Genomic DNA, 6205 nt, shown 5'->3' with positions numbered 1-6205 from the left:
TTCCTTGGAGTTCCTTCATTATAGCTGGAGACCTCCTGCTTCTGCTTTCAACTTCACATGGCCTTCTTCCCTCTGTGTATGTTTGTGTCCCTTTGTCTCCCCTTTTATGAGGATACCCTAATTCTGCATGACCTTATCTTAATTTTAATTACATTTGCCATATACAAATAAGGCACTTTCTGAGATTTAGGTGGGAATGAATTTTGGGAGACACATTATTCAGCCCAGTACATTCTGCCCTATGGTCTCCCCCAATTCATACCTTTCCCACATAGAAAATATATTCACACCATTCCAACATCCCCAAAGCCCTAACCCATTGCATTATTGCCTCTGAATCCAAAATCTCACCTAACTATAATTACTCAAAAAGTCTGAAATCTCATCTTCTACACTATCTAAATAAGGTATGGCTGAGACTCTGGGTATGGTACATCCTGTCTCCATCTGTGGACCTATGAGTCTAGAAAACAAGTTAACCATTTCCAAAATTCAATGATGGGACAGGCATAGAATAGATACTTCCATTCTAAAAGGAAAAAAATTAAAGAGGTCTAAAGCAAGTTTACAACCTATCAGGGCATATTCTACTGGGTTTCAAGTTCTGAGAATAATCCTCTGTGGCCCCATGCTCTGTCCTCTGAGCCCAAGGAGGCAGCCTCACTCCCTCAGCCTTCTAAGGTGGTGGCCCCACCCTCTTCGCTTTTGCCTCTGCAACCGTGGCTCTACCCTCAGAATTATTCTTCCCTTTTTCTGAGGATTACACATTTGCAGCCAAGTACCTGTATTAGTCCATTTCCTGCCTGCGATTTTTGGAAGTGCAACACCCTTCCTATTTCATCCCATCTCTGTTTCCTTCAGTCCAAGCTGGTAGTATTTTGGGTGGTATAACATTCTCAAAAACTTGTGGGTCTTCTCTGTGTGTCACAGGGCTCTATACCATTAAACACAAGGTTCTCCACAGATCCTTACTGGATGATGCCATCCCTATTCCTAGCTTCTGCAAGCATGGTGGCTTGGATCCATGCATCACACACCTAAACTCTCCAGCATAGGTTTGTTTAATCACATCCTTGGCTCTGTTTCCAGAACATGCTATCTAGATAGGCTGAGAATTTTCCAAATCATCAAGTGCTCATTCCTTTTTGCTTAACAGTTTATACTTTAATTTATCTTTTCCTCTCACATTCTACTATAAGCAGAAAGGACTAAGCTACACCTTTACTTTGCTTGGAAATCTCAACTAAACGTCCAAGTCCATTGCTTACAAGTTCTGCTTTTCACCTAACACTAGAACTCAATTAAGCCAAGTTTTCTGCCTTCCCTCCAGTGCCCAAGAACAAGTCATTTACTTCTGAGACCTCACCAAAAGCACCTTTCATTTTCACATTTTTAGCAACATTCTGTTCATGATGCCATATGCATTCTTTACGATGATGGAAGCTTTCTCTCCCATGTTCCCTGTATTCATCTGAGCTCTCACCAGAATTTCCTTTAATACTTAAATTTCTATGAACCATCTCTTCTAGGCAATTTAGGCTCTTTTCCTATCAAGTGCATCAAAATTTGTTCAGCCTCTACTCATTAGCCAATTCCAAAGCCATTTCTATATTTTTATTTTTCAGTATTTGTAACAGCAGCATCCCACTTCCTGGTAACAAAATCTGCATCACTCAGGGTTCTCCAGAGAAACAGAACCAACAGAACCAATAGAATATATATATTATATGCATTATATTTAGGAATTTTGTCATGTGATTGTGGGGTTGGCAAATCCAAAATCTACAGGACAAAAGAACAGATTGGAAACTCAGGAAGGGGCTCCTGCTTCAGCCTCTTTTTTTAAAAATATTTTTGTTGAGTTATCTTTATGCATCATGCAGTCCATCCAATATACAAGCAATGGCTCACAATATCATCACATACTTGTGCATTCATCATCATGATCATCTTTAGAATGTTTGCATCACTCTAGAAAATGAAATAAAAAGAAAAAACCCATACATCCCATATCCCTCATACCTCTATCTCTCTGACCACTAGTATTGCAATCTACCCAATTTTTTTTCACTCTTTATCCCCCCTATTGTTTATTTATTTATTTGTCCTTATTTTTTCTCATCTGTCCATATCATGGATAAAGGGAGCACCAAACACAAGGTTTTCACAATCACATGGTCACATTGTAAAACCTATATAGTAATACAATGGTCTTCAAGAATCTAGGCTGCTGAAACACAGTTCAACAGTTTCAGATACTTCCCTTTAGCCACTCCAATATGCCATAAATTAAAAAGGGATATCTGTATAAGCATAAGAATAAACTCCAGGATAACCTTTCTGTTTGACATCTCTCAGTCACTGATTTCATTTCTCTCTTCCCTCTTTTGGTCAAAAAGTATTTTCTCAATCCCATGATGCCAGTTCCTGGCTCATCTCCGGGAGTCATGTCTCACATTGTCAGGGAGGTTTACATCCCTGGGAGTCATGTCCCATGTAGTGGGGAGGGCTGTGAGTTCATCTGCTGAGTTGACTTACAGAGAGAGAGAGGCTGCATCTGAGCAACGAAAGAGGTTCTCTGAGGGTGACTTTTAGGCATAACTATAAGTATATTTAGCTTCTCTTCTGTAGGAATAAATTTCATAGGGGTGAGCTGCAAGATCAACATTCAGCTTAATGAACTAGTTGCTCCCACTGCTTGCAAAAATATCAAGAATTCTCCAGATGGTGAAGTTTAATATTTCCTCCTTTCTCTCCAGTCCCAGAAGGGATGCAGAATTTCCTCTTCTCTGGGAAACTTCAGTTTTTGCTTTTAAGGCCTTCAACTGATTGGATGAGCCCTACTCGCATCATTGAGGTTCTCCTTTACTTAAGATCAACTGATAGTAAATGTTAATCGTATCTACAATATTCACAGCGACACCTAGATTGGTGTTTTATTAAATAACTTGTTACTACAGCCTATCCAAGTTGACACATAAATAACCATCCCAGTATCCTTTTCAATATTGTTTTCTATCAAGAAACTTTCTTTACAACACAAGAAGTAAGCCTTACATTGCTTTATGAAACTTAACTGCGCAAACACAGACTTCATAGACTTTACAATGATTATATGGATACTTTATTTAAATATGCCTATGATTAAGCTAACTAAGTTACCCATTGTTGGTGATTCTAAGTATATTGTTTGTTCTCTTAAATTAAAAATAAATAAATAAATAAAAGAGTAAGCCAATGGGCTGATGTCCAAGAGATTCACTTGTTTTTCTATGTAACCCATCACTCCGAGGTAGCTGGCCTTAGAATGATCTAAAAAGGACTTAGAAGGTGGGAAAAGTTTCTTGTAAGGCTAGAGTGCTATTGTTAACAGTATATTCTCTGAATCAGTAACCGTTATATGGTGCTGTTTCTCCCATTGCCATAAGTATATGGGGTGGATAAACGAAAGGGTGGAAGTAGGATTAGTACCTCTTAGTTTCATACACAATGACCTGCTTGCAACTTTCTGATTCTTGCTTCTGAAGCTCTGGCTTTTGGATATAAAGGTTTTTGTATCCAGGGACAAAATTGTCATTGAGTGGCAGTGTTAAGTAGTGGTTGAAAGGATTGTCTCTGGAGTCAAGCTGGTTGGGTTTTAATCCCACTCCACTATTTACTAGCTCTATGGCCTTGGATAGTTATTTAACCTATTCACGTTTCAGATTCATCAGTGCAAATAGAGATTATAATACTACAGAACTCATGGTTGTCGTATGGGTTAAGTAGTTGTGTATACACAATCTAAATCAACCTGCCTGGATAGCTCATTTAGATAATCCAAAAACATGGAGCCCAAAACAAGAAAGAGGCCCTGTAATTCTGTATAGCTTAATGAAATATCTGGATACATTCCAGATGATGTGGGTTTATCAGCTTATCAGTATTGGTAGAGTCCCTTGAGGGACTGGAGAAAAAATATGGAACCACTGAACTTTCCCACCTGGGAAACCCCTGGTACTCTCTGAAACATTAAGGACTCTCAAGTAAATAGGCCAAGGCCTTGATTTTGAGGTTTGCCTTTATGAAACTTACATTTGTAGTGCAGAAGCTAAGCCTACGTATGATAATACCTAAGAGTTACTTCCAGGAAACCTCTTTTGCTGCTCAGATACGGCTTTTCTCTTTCTAGGCCCAACTCTGCAAGGAAACTCATTATCCACCTGTGTACATGGAACATGACATTCAGGAGAGAAGGTCTCCCTGGTAACGTGGAATATGACTCCCAGGGATGAGTCTGGCCCTGGTTCTGGACCAAAATGGGGAAAGGCAATGTAACAAAATAAGGTATCAGTGGCTGATAGAGTTCAAATAGAGTTGAGAGGCTATTCTGGAGGCTATTCTTGTGCAAACTTCAGCTGGCTATTGCTAATTGCCATGGTTTGCCAACCCCCAACCAACATCATTCCTGTTAACCCTGAAGAACACCTAGGGCTCTAATTGAGACCCTACAAAAGTTTCATGTACTAAGTCTACTTTCCAGAAACCCATAGCCTCCACAGAGTTCCTAGGCCAGATAAGTCCTGAAACTCAGAGGAGTTAGCTTAAATTGGGAAATGTTTCAAAGGAGACAAAGCTGTAACAGAGAACGGTAGGATTTAACAACTGAGTATGATTGCTGAATCAGTATATTGATATTTCTTTTAGTTTCTTTTGGAGCAGCTAGAAGGAAAACCTAAAATTGTGGAATGAAAACACATACCAAACTCTGAAATCTTTTCTCTATTTGTTAAAATGTACTTTGAAAATTATTGTTTGTTGTGTTTGTGTGTCTATGTTATATTTCACAATAAAATATATTAAAAAAAGATGACTAGAAACAGCAAATTTGCAGAGATAGTAGATTAGAGGTAAGGGGGTATTCGTAAAAAAAAAATATGGGCAATAGACTAGAACAGGTACTTGATAAATGAAGATATTTAAACATTCAGTTTAATGAAACTGAACATATGAAAAGGTACTCCACATCATTAGGCATCAGAAAAATGCAATGATACACCATTACACTCCCAAATAACTTTTTACCATTGGTTTCTGTGAAAATGGACCTAAATAGGATCCACATATTGCATTGGATTTTTATGTATCTCAGGTTTTCCTTCAATCTAGAATTTTCCTCTCTTTTTTGTTTTGCTGTTGACATTGAAAAAGATTTGTTGTTCTGTAAAATGTGAAATATTCAGGATTTATCTGATTGCTTCTTTATGGCATCACAACTTTCTCTATTTTCTGTAAATGAGAAATTAAATGCACAATTAGATTACCATTAAAATAGTTGCATATATTCACATTACACAAATATATAATAAATTTTGGAATCATGTCTGACGTATAATATGTGCTCAGTGAACATTAGCTAACTATGGAAGTTGTGACTAACTCTTGGACTTTGAAACCACCTTCATTGAATGGACACAAGGAAGAGGAGATGGGGATCAGCGTTGTTAGCTGGAGTAATTGATTCCTGTTACTAGGAGGAAACAGGGTTGCTGCTAATTGTGGATCACTATAGACTATAAATATAATTAATAATAGAGAATCATATAATTATGGACCACTATGAACAGACCCCGGGAGATTTCTTGTGGCTCCTCCTAAAAGAGCATGACTCCAGTCATGTCCCATGGTAAAATTAAAGGGCAAGCACAGCATCTCTCTCCAGGCAGGACCATTGCCAACCCAGATATTTAAGCAATGGAGGTTCAGTTCATTCTATCAGGTAATGAACACCAAGCAGCTCACATGCCACGAAGGGCAGAGAAAACATGGAATGCAAAGAGGGTGAAGTTGTAAATGCCAATTCTAGTCTCATGAACTTGAGGGCTATACATGCCCATATTTTCTTCCTTTCTTTGTTAATTCATTTTATTTCCTGACTCTCCCATTATTTTATATGCCATGTGTTTTTTATGAGCTTTATGATTTATTCTAAAGGAAACTATTTCAAGATGGGACTAGCACAGGAATGGACATTGCCCACAGAGGTTTGACTTGGAGCTGAATGGAATAACTGATGGGACTTAAGGGTTGAGATAGTCACATCTTACTTATGTGAAGAATGCCAGGTGTAAGCATTTTTTTGAAAGTGTAAGTATAGAAAGTTGTGTGTTTATTGATGTTAGGAGCCAAAGAACTAGACTTTAATGTTATTTGCGGTGGGGGGGGG

Source organism: Tamandua tetradactyla, chromosome 3 (genome assembly GCF_023851605.1).
Source record: "Tamandua tetradactyla isolate mTamTet1 chromosome 3, mTamTet1.pri, whole genome shotgun sequence".
Lineage (NCBI taxonomy): Eukaryota > Metazoa > Chordata > Mammalia > Pilosa > Myrmecophagidae > Tamandua > Tamandua tetradactyla.
This window is presented reverse-complemented; position numbering follows the sequence as displayed.